Source organism: Apium graveolens, chromosome 6, assembly GCF_009905375.1.
Source record: "Apium graveolens cultivar Ventura chromosome 6, ASM990537v1, whole genome shotgun sequence".
NCBI classification, from domain to species: Eukaryota; Viridiplantae; Streptophyta; class Magnoliopsida; order Apiales; family Apiaceae; genus Apium; species Apium graveolens.
Window position 1 is genome coordinate 292,685,138 of NC_133652.1, and position 18,366 is coordinate 292,703,503.

An 18,366-nucleotide genomic window follows, 5' to 3' on the forward strand; every position below is an offset into this window, starting at 1 on the left:
CGTAGGTAATTTTAACCATCTTACTTGCCCTATGTAAACACGAGAGATAACTTATGCATTAAACCGTTATGTTGTCAAATTCTATATACATATAGGGTTTCAATATAATTGGTGTCTATTTAGCTTCTATCTCTTTTCTGGATGTCTGGTAGTATGATGTTCGTACAATAAAAGTTGGCGTTTATTAGTTTTGTGTTATCTGATTAGTATCATCACCATTACATACTAAGGTTAAGAACGAAAAGGCTATTGAATGAAGTACTTAAAGAAGTTATAATTCCATGTTTGTGTCATGTATTATTCAACTCTTTTTAATCTCTTAGTTTATGTTATTTAGTATAATCTCTTATTTAAGTGTAGTATAAACAATCTCTAATTGTTATTCGTATTAGCATTGGATAATAACCATACTAGTGTTGCATATATACATTGATTGAAATTAACCTAAAAATATCCCTGTGGGAACGAACTAGAATTTATTCAATATTACTTGCGATCGCGTATACTTGCATGAATATTAGCGCGTGTTCTAGCCCTAACAAGTTTTTGGCGCCGCTGCCGGGGATATCAGTGTTAATTTTTATTTTATGTGTTTGTCATCATTGGTCATTAAAGTTCAGTGACTCGGACATTGTTAATTACTTAATTCTTTGTCGTGTTTCGGGTACTCTAGCGAGCGTGTATGCATACGCGTTCTCGGTCTCGTAAGAGGACACTGGATCAAGCTGAGGAAGAAGTTTTAGTCGAGGAGAAAGTTGAAGAAATAGATTTTAGTTGAGAAAGAAGAAGAGGCTCTTATTACAATAGGAGAACCAAAAGCGAATTCAAAGGCTTTGATGGAATACTCTCAACCAAAGATCAATGATATTCAGTCTAGCATTATTCGACCAGCCATCACGGCTAATAGCTTTGAGATCAAGTCGAGCATGATTCAGATGAAACAAAACTCAGTTCAGATTGGGGGTTCTCCGACGGAAGACCCCAACATGCACATCAGAGATTTCATCGAAATCTGCGACCCTTTCAAGTTCAACGGAGATTTTGAAGATGCTATTAAGTTGAGACTTTTCCCATTCTCTCTGCGGGATAAAGCTAAGTGCTGGTTACATTCTCTACCACCAGGGTCTATCACCAAATGGGAGGATCTTGCTCAAAAGTTCTTAACTAAATTCTTTCCGATGTCGAAGACTGCTGCAATCAGAAATACACTTACTCAATTTGCTCAGCAATATGGAGAATCTTTACGTGAGGCTTGGGATAGATATAAGGAGATGCTTAGAAAGTGTCCTCATCATGGGATGCCTGACTGGATGATCATTAACTATTTCTATAATGGTTTGGGTGCTACTTCTAGACCCATGTTTGATGCAGCATCAGGAGGAGCCTTGTGGGCTAAAAGCTACGATGAAGCTTGTGAATTAATTGAACTAATGGCTGCTAATGAATACAAAAATCCTACTCAGTGACTATCTCAGGGTAAGGTAGCAGGATTTATGGAGTTGGATGCAGCTACTGCTATAACTACTCAACTTAAGGCTTTAACGATGAAGGTGGATTCTCTGTCCAATTATGGAATTAATCAGATCACTAGTGTCTATGACCTTTGTGTTGGTGCCCATGAGACTGATCAGTGTGCCATTTCTAGCGAGTCAGCTCAGTTCGTGAGCAACTTTCAGAGGTCACAGCAACCTGTACCAACCACCTATCATCCTAACAACCGCAATCATCCTAATTTTAGCTGGAGCAACACTCAGAATGCGGTTCAACAGCCAGTGTGCCATTTCTAGCGAGTCAGCTCAGTTCGTGAGCAACTTTCAGAGGTCACAGCAACCTATACCAACCACCTATCATCCTAACAACCGCAATCATCCTAATTTTAGCTGGAGCAACACTCAGAATGCGGTTCAACAGCCAGTGTGCCATTTCTAGCGAGTCAGCTCAGTTCGTGAGCAACTTTCAGAGGTCACAGCAACCTGTACCAACCACCTATCATCCTAACAACCGCAATCATCCTAATTTTAGCTGGAGCAACACTCAGATGGAGGTTCAACAGCCTTATCAGCAATATCCAGCAAAGTAATACAACCCTTCTGGTTTTCAGCAACCGCAATATGCACCAAGGCAACAACTCCAGCTGCAACAGTCTAATGAAAAATCTGAATTAGAAGAGTTGAGGCTCATGTGCAAGAGCCAAGCGGTATCTATCAAGACCCTGGAAAATCAAATTGGACAAATTGCCAATGCCTTGTTAAATCATCAACCTGGTACACTTCCTAGTGACACTAAAGTACCAGGAAAGAGAGAAGCTAAGGAGCAGGTAAAGGCAATTACATTAAGGTCTGGGAAGGTTGCAAATCCCGAACACTCTCAAGTTTCGGATGTAGAAGCTGTAGCTGAGGAAGAAGTGCAGAAGGAAGCTGAAGTAGAACCAAGGAAGACTACTGTTGAACACACTCCTCCTAAGGGTAATACAGGGGAGAAACAGATCTATCCTCCACCTTCCTTTCCTAAGAGGCTGTAGAAGAAAAAGTTGGATAAGCAATTTGAGAAGTTTCTGGAGGTATTCAAGAAACTTCATATCAACATACCTTTCGCTGAAGCTTTTGAAAAGATGCCTAGTTATGCGAAGTTTATGAAAGGTATACTCTCTCGAAAGGTGAAGCTTGATGACTTAGAGACAGTTGCTCTCACGGAGGAATGCAGTGCTGTGCTGCAACAGAAGTTGCCTCCGAAGCTTAAAGATCCTGGAAGCTTCACTATTCCTTGCACTATTAGAAAGATGTCATTTGACAAATACTTATGTGACTTGGGAGCTAGCATCAATCTGATGCCTTTGTCAATCTTCAAGAAGCTGAACTTACCTGATCCAAAGCCTACTTATATGACTTTGTAGTTGGTCGATCGTTTTATCACTTATCCAAGAGGCATTGTTGAGGATGTTTTGGTCAAGGTGGATAATCTCATATTTCCTGCTGATTTTGTAATTCTTAATTTCGAGGAGGATAAGAAGATTCTCATAATCTTGGGAAGACCTTTCTTGGCGACTGGCCGAACCTTAATTGATGTGTAGAAGGGTGAGCTCACCATGGGAGTTCTGGATCAGGATCTAACTTTTAATGTTTTCAATGCCATGAAGTTCCCGACTGAAAATGAGGAGTGCTCAAAAGTGGAGTTGGTCGATTCTGTGGTTACTTCAGAACTTGATCATTTGCTAAGGTCTGATGCTTTAGAAAAGGCCTTGTTAGGGAATTCCGATAGTGAAGATGAAGAAGGTGATGAGCATTTGCAATATCTGAATGCTTCTCCATGGAAAAAGAAGATGGATATGCCTTTTGAATCTCTTGGAATGGAGGAGGTGAACAAATCTCCCAAGCCCTCAAGCCATCTATTGAGGAAGCTCCTACACTTGAGCTTAAACCATTACCTGAACACTTACGATATGTTTTTTTAGGTGATGCATCTACTTTGCCTGTTATTATTGCATCTGACCTTTCAGGTAGTGATGAGAAAAAACTCTTAAGAATTCTGAGAGAATTCAAATCGGCAATTGGATGGATGATAGCGGATATTAAGGGAATCGGCACTTCTTATTGTATGCATAAAATTATGCTAGAGGAAGGTAGCAAGCCTACTGTTGAGCAACAAAGAAGGCTAAATCCAATCATGAAAGAAGTTGTGAAGAAATAAATTCTTAAATGGTTGGACGCAGGGATCATCTATCCCATTTCTGACAGTTCATGGGTGAGTCCAGTTCAGTGTGTACCAAAGAAAGGAGGTATCATCGTTGTTGCTAATGAGAAGAATGAGCTCATTCCTACTCGAACAGTCACGGGGTAGAGAGTTTGCATGGATTACAGGAAGCTGAACAAGGCCATGAGGAAATATCACTTCCCTCTACCGTTTATTGATCAGATGCTTGACAAATTGGCTGGGCATGAGTACTACTGGCTTCTGGATGGCTATTCGGGCTATAATCAGATTTGTATTGCTCCGGAAGATCAGGAAAAGACTACCTTTACTTGTCCATTTGGTACTTTTGCCTTTAGAAGGGTTTCTTTTGGTTAATGTGGAGCATCGACCACATTTCAGAGATGCATGATGGTTATTTTCTCTGACATGATTGGTCAGAATGTGGAGGTGTTCATGGACGATTTCTCGGTGTTTGGCGATTCATTTGATGAGTGCTTGCAGAATCTTGGCGATGTTCTTAAAAGGTGTGTTGAGACCAACTTGGTTCTCAGCTGGGAAAAATGTCACTTTATGGTGCGACAGTGCATTATTCTTGGTCACAAGGTCTCTAGTAAGGGTCTTGAGGTGAACAGGGCCAAGGTGGGGATCATTGAAATCTTCTTCCACCAATTTTTGTTAAGGGAGTTCACAGCTTTCTTGGTCATGCAGGTTTCTATAGGCGGTTCATCAAGGACTTTTCAAAAATTTCTAAACCCTTGTGAAATTTTCTAGAGAAGGATGTCCCGTTCAAGTTTGATGACGAGTGCCTAGCTGCTTTTGAGTTCTTGAAGAAGAGTTTAATCACGGCACCTGTCATAATTGCACCTGATTGGAATGAACCTTTTGAGATGATGTGCGATGCAAGTGACTATGTAGTTGGAGAAGTTCTTGGGAAGAGAAAGAACAACATATTTCATGTGGTCTACTATGCTAGTAAGACCCTAAATGGTGCTCAACTGAATTATACTACAACTGAGAAAGAACTTTTGGCTATTGTCTATGGTTTTGAGAAGTTTCGATCTTATCTGCTTGGGATGAAGGTGACAGTTTTTACTGATCACGCTGCAATTCGATATCTCGTCTCGAAGAAGGACTCGAAGCCTAGATTGATTAGATGGGTTCTTTTGCTTCAGGAATTTAAATTGGAGATCAAGGACAGAAAAGGTACTGAGAATCAAGTCGCTGATCATCTCTCTCGTTTAGAAGATCCAAGTGCAACTTCACTGGATAAGACGTTGATAAATGAGCCTTTTCCCGATGAGCAGCTGTTTGGAGTGCAAGAGAAAGAACCGTGGTTTGCAGACATTGTGAACTACCTTGTGAGTAATATCATGCCTCCCGACTTGTCGTACGCTCAAAGGAAGAAGTTCCTTCATGAGGTGAAGTGGTATATATGGGATGAACCATATTTGTTTAGGCAAGGAGCTGATCAAATCACCAGGAGATGTATTACATACAACGAAAAGGGGGGAATCTTGCGAGACTGTCATACGACTATTTATGGAGGCCACTACGGTAGAGAGAAGACAGCAGCTCGTGTCCTTCAAGCGGGATTCTTTTGGCTTACATTATTTAAGGATGCGCATCACTTTATTTTGAAGTATGATCGATGCCAGCGTGTGGTGTGGGTAATATGTCCAAGAGGGATGAGCTTCCTCTTAATGTGCTTCTCGAGGTTTAAGTCTTCAATTTGTGAGGAGTCGACTTCATGGGGCCGTTTGTCTCATCTTGCAATAATTAGTATATCTTGTTGGCGGTCGATTATGTGTCGAAATGGGTGGAAGTCAAGGCTTTGCCGATAAATGATGCAAAGGTAGTGCTTAATTTTCTTCAAAAGCAGATATTCACAAGATTTGGGACTCCAAGAGTAATAATCAGTTATGAGGGATCGCATTTTTGCAATCACAAATTCACTCCCATGATGCAAAGGTATAATGTGAATCATCGCATTGCAATAGCCTACCATCCTCAGACTAATGGTCAAGCTGAGGTGTCTAACAGGGAGATCAAGCGTATCTTAGAGAAGGTTGTCTGTCCATCAAGGAAGGATTGGTCTTTGAAGCTTGATGAAGTTGTTTGGGCATATAGAATAGCATACAAGACTCCGTTGGGAATGTCTCCGTTTCAGTTGGTTTATGGTAAGGGGTGTCATTTGCCTGTGGAGCTCGAGCATAAAGCGTATTGGGCTTTGAAGAAGTTGAACCTTGATTTGGATGCAGCTGGTAAGAAGAGAATGTTTCAATTGAATGAACTTGACGAATTTTGGCTTCAAGCGTATGAAAACAACAAAATGTACAAGGAGAAAGTCAAGAGGTGGCACGATAGGGGTCTAGTGCTCAAGTCATTTGTGTCGGACAACAAGTTCTGTTATTTAACTCTCGCCTCCGTCTTTTTCCTGGAAAATTGAAGTCGAGATGGTCCGGGCCTTTCATAATCAAAACTGTGTTTCCGTATGGAGCTGTGGAGATTTTTGAGAATTATCCAGGCCAATCATTCAATGTAAATGGTCAGAGGTTGAAGCACTACTATGGGGATACGGCAAACCGTGAGGTGGTTAGTGCCGTTTTATTGTCTACTTGATCTCTAGAATCTACGTCGAGCTGACGACGTAAACTAAGCGCTTCTTTGGAGGCAACCCAAGTTTGTTGTACATTAGTAGATAGAGGAAGCGGAAAGAAAAGAAAAAAATGCAAAAAAATCAGAAAAACAAAAAAAATCTAGGGCCAACTTCTGTAGCACGGCGCGCTGAGAAGCGGGGCGACTGTGCTGAAATTTTAGAAACTGGTCGCGCCCGCGCCGAGGTGGCGGGCAGCCGCGCTGAGTCCCTGTTTCAAAAAATATATATAAGTCAGTTTTTGAAGAGAAGTTCGGGACTTTTAATACAAACGCAATTCCCACCCAAATTTTACTCTTCCACATCCCAAATTTCCCTCTCCAAATCAAACCCATTATTCCCATTATTCCCATAATCAATTCCCACTCCATTTCCATAACTAATTATCTCCCAATCTCCTAAATATACATACACTTATACAGAAACTTCTCCATCACTTCTCAAAACTCTCAAACACACAATCTCTCTTACAAACTTCAATTTTCTCAATCTCTCTCAATCTCAATGGCACCAAAAAGACAGCGAACTCAAGTAAGCAGCAGCACCACCGATTCTTCGAGTACAGGTGGTGTAAGGCCTAGAATTTTAACTCCCAAGGCTAAGGCGGAGTATGTGAGGCTACTTTCAAAGCCTATAGCCAAGGAGCGTGGTTTTCTGCCATCGGGGAAGGATGGTAAGTTGTTGGAGATGATCTTGGAAATGGGCTGGGTTATTTTCTGCGAGACACCCGTTGTTGTGCCCATGAGTATGGTGTGTGAGTTTTATGCTAATGCTAAGGCGGAGAAGAACGGTTTCACGGTGGTGAGGGGGATGACGGTGGACTATAGTGCTGAGGCGATTCGTAGGGTGATTGAGCAGCCCGAGAAGAAGGATGATCAGGAGAACTGGAACGAGAAGACTCCAGAGGAGTTTAATTTTGATTTAATTGTTGCTACCCTGTGTGTGCCTGAGACTCATTGGAAGTTCAAGAAGGGCACGAGCGAGTATACCACGTTCCCTGCCTCGTGCATGAACAGGTTTGCACGTGAATGAAATTCTTTTATTTGTGCTAATATCATGCCATCTTCTCACATGCATGAGAATACTGTGGAGCGTGCGCGTTTGTTGTGGGGTATTCTGCAGGGAGACTATGTGGATCTGGGGATGGTTATCCATCAGGGTATTCTGAGGTTTTTGCGAGGGAGTACTACGGGTTCGATATCCTATGCGTCCATTGTGATAAAGTTGTGCGTGGCGGTTGGCATTCGTTGGCCCGCACATGAGCAGTTACAGCTCCCTAGTGCTCCGATTGATAGTTCGACATTGTTGAACATGACAGAGTGGTATGGTGGGAAGCCCGATCCTAAGGGGCTTGGATATTCTTATGGCCATCTGCCAGGTGGAAGGCCAGCGGATCAGACTTATGCTGGTGGGACTTCGCAGGCTCGTCGAGCAGCTTGGAGAGCTCAGTTGGGAGAGGAGGTTGGTCCTTCGGGATCCTAGCAGCAGCAGCAATAGGAGGAAGCACATGGCAGTGCTGGTTTGAGTACAACGAAGTATAGACGTCTAACTAGGAGGATGGATGCGATGCATGACATCCATAGCAGGTTTGCACATGACCTCACCCAGGCGAAGGGGACTGTTTTCAGAGCTACATGAGTTGACATCCAGTGGCCAGTTTTCGGTGAGGACTCCGTGTATCCACCTTCAGACACTCAAGACACTCCACCCCTTGAAGGTGATGATCCTGGTTCTGATTAGGTATGCCTGATTCCTTGTTATTACCTTCACTGAGGACAGTAAATATTTTAAGTTTGGGGGTAGTAGTTAAGGATTTATGTTTTTTGTGTGAGTCGCATGTAGTTACATATTCATGCTAATTTAGTTCATGTAGTTGCATAGTTGCCATGTAGTCATTTTTTTGTTTTTTATAGTTTTTATGATAGTTTGTTCATATAGTTTCATGCATTTGCATAATAACATGATCCCTTAAATGATTTTGCTGGTTGATTTGTGATATTGTAGTGATGTCGTATTTAGTGATGTGAAGCCTTATCGAGTTGATTTGCATGCTAGAGACAATTTTATTTCACTAAGTCTTATAGGTTGCTTGAAGGCTAGATCATGGTCATGATTTATTTGTTTGTCGAGGTTTAATCGCTTATTTATATTTAGAATTTAGGATATTCTCTTAATAACAAAATAACATGGATATTTAAAAATTGGAGAAAATTGGATTTCATTGCTAGTTGTTGTGGCTAGGTGTCAAATGGCTAGTAGTCAGCTCATTTTATATGAGTAGTCTAGGGTTGAACGAGATGAAGCGAAACCCACTCGTTCAGAAATTTGTGAAAAAAAAGAAAAAAAATATAAAAAAAAAAGAAAAAAAAGAAAAAAAATATATGTTTATGCATAATTGATCACGAGTGGGCTCTTTAATACTCGAGTTATTAAGTTCTTAGGGGACTTTGTGCCTAGTGACCTAAGGCTTTTTATAGTCCGAGATCCATTAACCTAACGCTCGCTACATGGGTATTATTGTATAAGTCTTTTGTGGACCTCACTCATTGTACGATCAATTAAGCATATTTGTGTTGTTTTTGTGTTGTGAATAAAAGCATGAATCCATGAAAAACTCCGATATAAGAATTGAAGTGTTATAAGTTATTTTGAGTCTAGCTTTTATTCTATTTATAACTTTGCGATTGTTTTGATGATTAGTGAGTCAAGATTATTGATCTAGTTGTGATAGTAAATCTGTAAGCATTTATACACACGCATGTTTCTGGCTTGTAAGTTGGTTTGTGGGATTTTGTTGATCTTTGTACGAATAACTGCATTTGCTGAGATGTTGCTTGTTGATTGGTTAGTTATTCTATGGGAATCGTTGCATGCATATAGTTTGCATTCATGCATTTTTATTTCTTGTTCTTTGAGTCTGTTTATGATTAAGGACAAACATCGGTTCAAGTTTGGGGGTATGTTGAATGGCATTTATGACACTTTATAACGCTCCGTAAAGCTTTGAATTGATGTTTTGTACTCAAGTTGTTAGTTTTTAACGTGTTTTTGTAGTATTTTTCCATTTCAGGCATTTATCAGTAATATAGGTGAATTGGCATTGTTTGGATGCTAATATGGTTTTAGGATGGTGTCTAGAATAAAAGCTCATGAAAAGATCAGCTCAAACCAACAAGAAAAGAAGAAGTCAATATTTTTTCCAGGGAGACGGCGCCCCCGCGCTGTGATAGCGCGCGGTCGCACCAGGATGGTCGAATGTCAGCGCGCCCGCGTTGGTCAAGCACGCGCCCGCGCCAGGCCAGGAATTAAAATCCTGTTTCTCATGGAATTTTGATCCAGATGACTTATACTCTGCATGGGCTGCTATATATACATAACTAATGCTCGTTTTTCATAACAAGACGTACCAGAGCTTAAGGAGAAGGCGTAAGAAGACCGTAGAACACAATTCAACCAAGGCAAAGAAGACCTAGTTTATTCTTGTGATTCTTTATTATAAGTTGTAACTTTGAATGCTAGTTTTCTTATTCGTGAACCTTTACTCTTGTTTCGTACTATGTTTTATTAAGTATAAAGACTACGTTTATTATACCATGCTTTCATCGGAACCCACGTTGATGATGAGTCCGATTATGGGCTAATCCTTATTGTGGGGTTCTAACAGATTTATTTATGAATTTCTTTAGTTAATTCGTTTCGATGCCTTAGTGTATGGTGATTGTATGATAACCTAGTATTGGTTGTGCTTATTCGTCTTATGAGCATCGCGAACTTATAAGATAGAGTGTTAATCTTTAATGAAGGGAAAATGAATTTAAGGGTCTAGAACTTGCCATGCTAGCATAGGTTCATGCATGTGATATGCATGATTCGTAGCTAATTTTAACCATCTTACTTGCCCTATGTAATCACGAGAGATAACTTGTGCATTAAACCATTATGTTGTCAAATTCTATATATATATAGGGTCCTAATATAATTGGTGTCTATTCAGCTTTTATCTCTTTTATGGATGTCTGTTAGTTAAATGTTCGTACAACGAAAGTTGGCGTTTATTAGTTTCGTGTTATCTGATTAGTATCATCACAATTACATGCTAAGGTTAAGAACGAAAAGGCTATTGAATGAAGTACTTAATAAAGTTAGAATCCCATGTTTGTGTCATATATTATTCAACTCTCTTTAATCTCTTAGTTTATGTTCTTTGGTATAATCTTTTAGTTAAGTGTCGTATAAACAATCTCTAATTGTTATTCATTTTAACATTGGATAATAACCATACTAGTGTTGCATATATACATTGATTGAAATTAACCTCAACCTATCCCTGTGGGAATGAACTAGAATTTATTCTATATTACTTGCGATCGCGTATACTTGCGTGAATATTAGCGCGTGTTCTAGCCCTAACACTATTCACTAGATTGAAAAGTCTACAAAGTAGCTAGGAGAATACAAGATCAAGGGCCAATATTAACTGGACAAAGGATGGTCACAGACCTGCAAGATTCTGCACAGATTTGTTAAGCTATAACTGGAAATAGAAAAAAGTTGCTTTAGAAAATAGTTTAGTACATTTTAGTGCAAGTCTTGTAAACTCGTGCTGCTAGTGTATAAAGCATTCATTGGTCCTTTATTTAGCAGTAACGAACCGTTTCATATTTTCTTGTATTATCTCAAGGAAGAAGCTGAGTTCTTATATTTTTAAGAACACGGAATTTGTATCAAGACAAACTTAAGTAATACAAATTAAGTGAGTTTTGAAATATTTTGCTTGTTGTTTTATTTCTGTTAATCACAATATCTCTGCAAACTATAAACTTCTTTGTTCACCTAATATCCAACCAAGTTTAAATATGCTAAAAATACAAAGAAACACATTCACCCCCCTTTGTGTTGTACTCAATATCTAACAAGTGGTATCAGAGCAAAATATGAAAGTAAACAGATCAAGATCTTGGAAGTATGAGTGCACAAAAGATAAGCAGTATCAAGATACCATCCTTTGATAAAATCAACTATACATTTTAGAAAAAAGAAGATACTGTTGTTCAAAATGGCTTAAAGAGAAGTCTTTTAGAAGTCCAAAATAGCTTATAGAGAAGTCTCATAAATATCAACAAATCAAATGAAGATGTAGAGATCTTGGAGATATCGACAAGCCAAATGAAGATGTAGAGAACTGAAGATATCGACAAGTCAATTCTGCATGTAGAGATCCCAGAGATATCGACAAGTTAAATTCTTCATGTAGAGAACTCGAGATGTCGACAAGTCAGAAGCCTATATCGAGAACTGAAAGATGTCAACAAGTCAGTATACATATCGAGAAGTAGACATCTCGATAAGTCATTAACATATGTCGAGAACTCAGACATCTCGATAAGTCAATTGAAGGGTTTTTAGCACATAAATGCAGCGAAAACGTAAATTTAATCTTAAAAAAAAAACTGAAACCCCCCGCAGGATCCATGCGAAAAATAATATTTAATTCGTAGTTCAGTATGTTTACCTTAAGAAGCTTTACGTTAATGGAAAGATGAAGGTCTTTAATAGCGATCCAAGAACGATGAACGGAGATCCTTAGCAGCTGCTCCTCAAGTGTGAAGTACTCCACCGGTATCCACCAAGAAAATGATGTATGAAGGAGGAGGAGATGGAGAGAATTAGGGTTTTGTAAATCTTTTTGGTTGAGGCAAAAATAGGATTTATAATAGTATATTTATAGGCAAAATTTTCAGCTGAAAATTTTCACATAAAATATTATTATTATTAACCCTTTATTATTCTCACTAATAATTAAAACACCTTTAATTATCAATCCTTTTTCTAAACTCTTTAGAAATAATTCTCTCACTTGATTTAATTTCCAAAAATTAAATTCTTAATTAATAATATTAAGAACCTTTTCTTAATTAATTTATAATCAATTAAATCTCATTTAATCAATTATTAAATCTGCTAATTAATTATTTATTTCATAAATAAATAATTATCAGCCATTATTAATTAATTCCTCCATCATTAAATCATTCTCTTTTATGGTGTGACCCTGTAGGTTCAATATTAAGCCGGTAGTAGAAATAAATAATAATAAAACTATTTTATCATTATTTATATAAATTCTCTAATTCATTCAAAATGATTAATTAATTAATCATATTTATTCTACATCGTGAGGGATACTTCTCAGCATATCGCGACTATCCGGATAATACGAATTCACTGATTAGAATACCAAGAACCTATTCAGCGAGTAGTTACCGTACAATTAATTCCTTCTACCCTGCAATGTCACGATTAAATACAAGGCATGGAACTTGTGTCAAGCCTATCTTATTTAATCACTTGCTTTCCCATTCACTATGTTTAGTTCTATTTAATGTAAATTAGAAACTCCTTTCTAATTTCATTCACTCTGGCCAGAGATTCCTGAACTAACATAAGTGGATCAGCATTGAACATTCTCTTCCTACACTGGAAGGGGTAGATCCTTTATTGATCATACACTATATTCGTGTACAAATTCCTATACCCAGTAGAGCCCTTATAATTGTCCCTTGAGACTAAGAACTAGACCAAAGCATAGTTCAGTGTACACAAGATGACTATGATGACCTCAAGTCTAAGGATACTTGTACAACTATCACTATGTGAACAACTGCTGACACGTGAGTGAACTCCATCAGTTGTTCAGCTGTGTGAGTCATGTTCAGTGAACTTATTCTATAATAATCACCTACATACTAGCTATAGTGTCACCACACAAATGTCTATGAGAACAGACATCCTTCATAATGAAGCAAACATAGTATGTACCGATCTTTGCGGATTATTAATTACCGGTTAGTAATCCTACAACCAGGAACTATTTAAGTTTAGAGTTATCATCTTTTAGGTCTCATTATTATAATCTCATCACAATCCATAAAAAGCTTTACTCTAAACTGTGGTATATCTTATTTAAACATTTAAATAGATAGAGCCCACAATAAAAACAAAACAAATCTTTTATTAATATCAATGAAATCAAAACAGATTACATAAAAGTTATTCCTAAATCCTCATACATAATTGGACTTAGGACATATCTCTTTCAATCTTCCACTTGTACTAAAGCCAATCACTCTGGTATCTAATACCTATCTTGTCTTTATGACGATCAAAGTGACTCTGAGAAAGTGGCTTTGTGAGTGGGTCTGCTATGTTGTTATGTGTGTCAACTCTCTCGACGTTGACATCTCCTCTTTCAACTCAGATTCACCACCAAAAACAAGAAAAATGTCCTGAGTCCTTCGCAAGTACTTTAGGATGTTTTTCACTGCTTTCCAGTGGTCTTCACCTGGATTGGACTGATATCTGCTCGTCACACTAATTGAATAAGCAACATCAGGCCTTGTACACAACATCGCGTACATGATAGATCCTATTGCTGAAGCATAAGGAATCTTACTCATACGCTCTCTTTCCTCAGGTGTCTCAGGAGATATTTTTCGGAAAGGGACACTCTATGGCTCATCGGTATGAGACCTCTTTTGGAGTTTTCCATGCTAAACCTTTTAAGCACTTTCTGGATGTATGTACCCTGGGTAAGACCTATCATTCTTCTAGATCTATCTCTATAGATTTTCATACCGAGAATGTAGGATGCTTCTCCCAAGTCCTTCATGGTGAAGTTCTTTGATAGTCATACTTTGACTGATTGTAGCATCGGTACATCATTTCCTATAAGAAGTATGTCATCCACATACAATACAAGAAATGTTACCGCGCTCCCACTAACCTTCTTGTAGACACATGGTTCATCTATATTTTTGATAAAACCAAACTCTTTGATTGTCTCATCAAAACGGATGTTCCATCTACGAGAAGCTTGCCTTAAACCATATATGGTTCGCAGCAGCTTACACACTAGGTGTTCATTTCCCTTGGAAAGAAAACCCTCTGGCTGTGTCATATACACTTCCTCCTCAAGTTCCCCATTGAGGAAGGCCGTTTTCACGTCCATTTGCCAGATCTCATAGTTGTAGTAAGCAGCAATCACAAGCAAAATCCGAATTGATTTTAACAGGGCTACAGGCGAAAAAGTTTCATCAAAGTCAATCCCTTGCCGTTGTTTGAATCCTTTTGCCACGAGCCTGGCCTTATAGGTCTCCACCTGGCCATCTGCTCCAATCTTTCTTTTGTATACCCACTTGCACCCAATAGGTTTAACACCTTTAGGCGCCTCAACCAGAGTCCATACTTGGTTGGTATACATAGATTCCATTTCGGATTTCATGGCACTATGCCATTTCTCTGAGTCAACACTACTCATAGACTCATTATAGGTCACAGGGTTGTCATCATCAATGATTAACAACTCATTGCCATTCTCAATGACAAGGCCATAATACCTCTAAGGTTGGCGAGACACTCTCCCTGTCCTACGAATGGGTTGTTCCACAGAAGGTTGTTCAGTCTGAACAGGTGTTTCCACTTGATCCGTAGTAGTTTGTGCTTCCTGAACTTCATCAAGTTCAATTTTGCTCCCACTGTTTCCTTCAAGGATAAAATCCTTTTCCAAGAAGGTAGCATGTCTGGAGATAAACACCCGATGATCAGTGTAAAAGTAATACCCCAAAGTCTCTTTAGGATATCCCACAAAATTATATTTTACGGATCGAGATTCCAGCTTATCTGGGTCAACTTTCTTGACATAAGCTGGACATCCCCAAATCTTAACGTGTTTAAGACTCGATTTCCTTTCTTTCCATATCTCATATGGTGTTTGAGGAATAGATTTGGAAGGCACCTTATTCAGTAAATATGCTGAGGTTTCCAATGCATAACCCTATAGGAATACTGGAAGATTCGCATAGCTCATCATGAACCGAACCATGTCTAACAAAGTTCGATTTCTCCTTTCAGATACCCCATTTAACTGTGGAGTATATGGAGGAGTCCACTGGGAGACTATACCATTTTTTTGAGATAATCTAGAAACTCTCCATTCAAGTATTCACCACCTCGATCTGATCGAAGAGCTATAATACTGTGTTTGGTTTGTTTCTCCACTTCATGTTTATATTCTTTAAACTTTTCAAAGGCTTCAGACTTGTGTTTCATCAAATACACATATCCGAATCTAGATCTATCATCTATGAAAGTAATGAAGTACGAAAATCCACCCATGGCTTGCGTAGACATTGGTCCACATACATCTGTGTGTACCAATCCTAGCAAATCTGCAGCCCTCTCTCCATGTCCACTAAATGGAGATTTGGTCATTTTACCCAATAGACAAGACTCACATGTAGGATATGATTCAAAATCAAAGGGGTCAAGTAACCCTTCCTTATACAATGTCCGCAGTCTATTTTCACTAATATGACCTAGCCTACAGTGCTATAAATAGGTCAGATTTTCATCATCTCATTTTCTTTTATTAGTTTGTTCAATCTGAAGTAAATCATGCTCTACGTCACATACATACAGACCATTATTTAAAATGCCACGTCCAAAAAGAACATTATCTCTAAGGATAGAACATTCACTATTCTTAATAATAAATGAAAAACCATCCACATCCAACATAGGAATAGAAATAATATTCCTCACAATAGAGGGAACGTAATAACAATTATTCAAAATAATAGTCTTGCCCGTAGGCATATGTAAACTAAATGATCCTACAGATATGGCCGCAACCCTTGCTCCATTGCCCATACGTAGAATCACCTCATCTTTTTCAAGAGTCCTACTTCCCTTTAGTCCTTGCAACGAATTTCAAATATGAGAACCACAGGCGGTATCTAATACCCAAGTAGAAATTTGACCTAGTGACATATTAACTTCGATCATGAACATGCCTGAATCAGAAGCGGTAGTCTTACTACCCTTCTTCTTCTTCAATTCTGCAAGGTAAACCTTACAGTTCATCTTCCAGTGCCCCAACTTGTTACAGTGAAAACAAACAGCTAAATTAGGACCAGTCAACTTGTGAGCAACTAGTATGCTCCGGAGTGATAGTGCAGAAGACATGACGAATATAGTAAATCTGTAAATGATAAACACATAACAACACTTAGCAAATATTCAATTTCATTTCAAAACACTATATGAATCGGGTCTTTATTCATAAGTGTCTCCCACTAGTTTATCTAATTTTTTCAACCCCCTAAGTAAAAATTAAGCATTCATAATGCTAGTGGGAATAGGGATCCTACATTCCATCACACAACCTCGGCTGTGGCACGAAACGTCATGTGATGTTCAATAGACAGACAACTCTTGTCAATTACATCTTATGTTATTCCCTAATATAACTTTAGCCTCTTGAATAATTGAGTCACGGCTGTGGCACGACAAACTCAATATTCTAAGTCAAGTCTAACCCAACATTTCGTACAATTGAATCAGTCTCCAGCGGCCCACGGCTGTGGCACGTACCGACCTTTAGATTCTAATTCAATGTACACATCTCTATGTAATAGACAAGTATTTCTTATTTCGAAATCAAAGCCCTCGGTTGTAGCACGAAATGACAATGATTCAAAAATAAGAACTACTTTCTACCATGTTGGAAGGCTATGATCGACACAAGCCCGTTGTGTCATTGGCCAATTACTACTTGATATTATTAAATTTTAGAGGGATTATATTACGTTACAATCATAATCATATTATAAAGAGATTCTTCCTTTTAAATTAAATATTTCAAATCAATAATCGATAATCAGATGATTCCCAGATCGGGTGGAGCATTGTCAAGAGCCGTCACTTAATAACCCTTTCTTACAGATAGAAATCTGTTGTTGACAGAATCATCCTTTCTCTCAATATTAAAAATTCATATTCAATTACGTGTTTCATAAACACAAGAATCTCATGATCGTATTCATAATATTTATTGTTAAGGCAAGAAACGATTCCTATTCTAGATTTTCTAGAGCACGCCTTATATTGATTTAAGTTCACCTAAATCTATCATTGCATGGTAAACATAGGCATATATCTCATATATAAAATTAAATAAACAAGTAAATGTAAAGTGCAATAAAGTAAATGTGTTTGGTTATGGCCCCATCCTATGTGATCTTTATCAAGCTCATGATAAAGATCAAGGTCAATCTAATATGGTGATGGAAATAAATACAACTACTTATTACATAAGTCTTCTTCTTTGTTTAGACTTCTTGTATGCCTCGTCTTCTTCTTTGTATCACCTCCTTTGGATAGCCTTCTTGAGTCTTCAATTACATTACATGATTGAAAGTAAAACTAATCTAATGAACTCACAAGAATAACTTGAGTTACATTCGAGATTTATGATTACAAAGATTGACGACATGCAAGTCGTATTTAAAACCAAAACCATTACACTAAGGTCGAAAGGCCATAACGATCCACCATGCTCATACAACACATAAAATCATGTTAAAACACATAATCTGATCTTAACATATCATATTATCCATGATCTAATCATAAAAAGAAAATATGACAAAAATCAGAAAAATCAGAATCAAATCAGAAAAACAAGAATCACTATTTACGAGCAGTAAACGACGTCAAACGCCTTACAGACGAGTCGTTGATAGCTTTAGCTATCATTTTTGTTCAGACGCTCGTTTACCTATGGAATACGATATTCGGACACCAGACCCAGATTTCAGCAAATCTGCAACAACCAATTCAGAATTCGTATCTAATATGATTATCATAATTAGAACAAACATAAATCATGTATATATCAGTATATATACATATTACATAATCATCTTATGATTATACAACTCACATGAATATCATATATTCAAAACCATACATATATAAGCATATTATATCAACATCAAATCATGACGAATCACGTGCATGCTCATATATCGAAAACAGTTAAACACATAAACGAATTAAAAACTTTTCGCAAGTAGCTCTGATGCCATTGAAGGGTTTTTAACACATAAACGCAGCGAAAATGTAAATTTAATCTTAAAAAAAAAACGAAACCCTCCGCAGGATCCCTGCAAAAAATGATATTT

General features: G+C 38.1%; 1 non-coding gene across 1 annotated transcript; it reads right to left on the reverse strand.

The window, feature by feature from the left end:
* Positions 1-1,193: 1,193 nt before the first annotated feature.
* LOC141670235 (small nucleolar RNA R71) lies at positions 1,194-1,300 on the reverse strand. Its single transcript, XR_012554475.1, has one exon. It is a non-coding gene; the product is annotated as a small nucleolar RNA R71 (small nucleolar RNA).
* Positions 1,301-18,366: the final 17,066 nt, after the last annotated feature.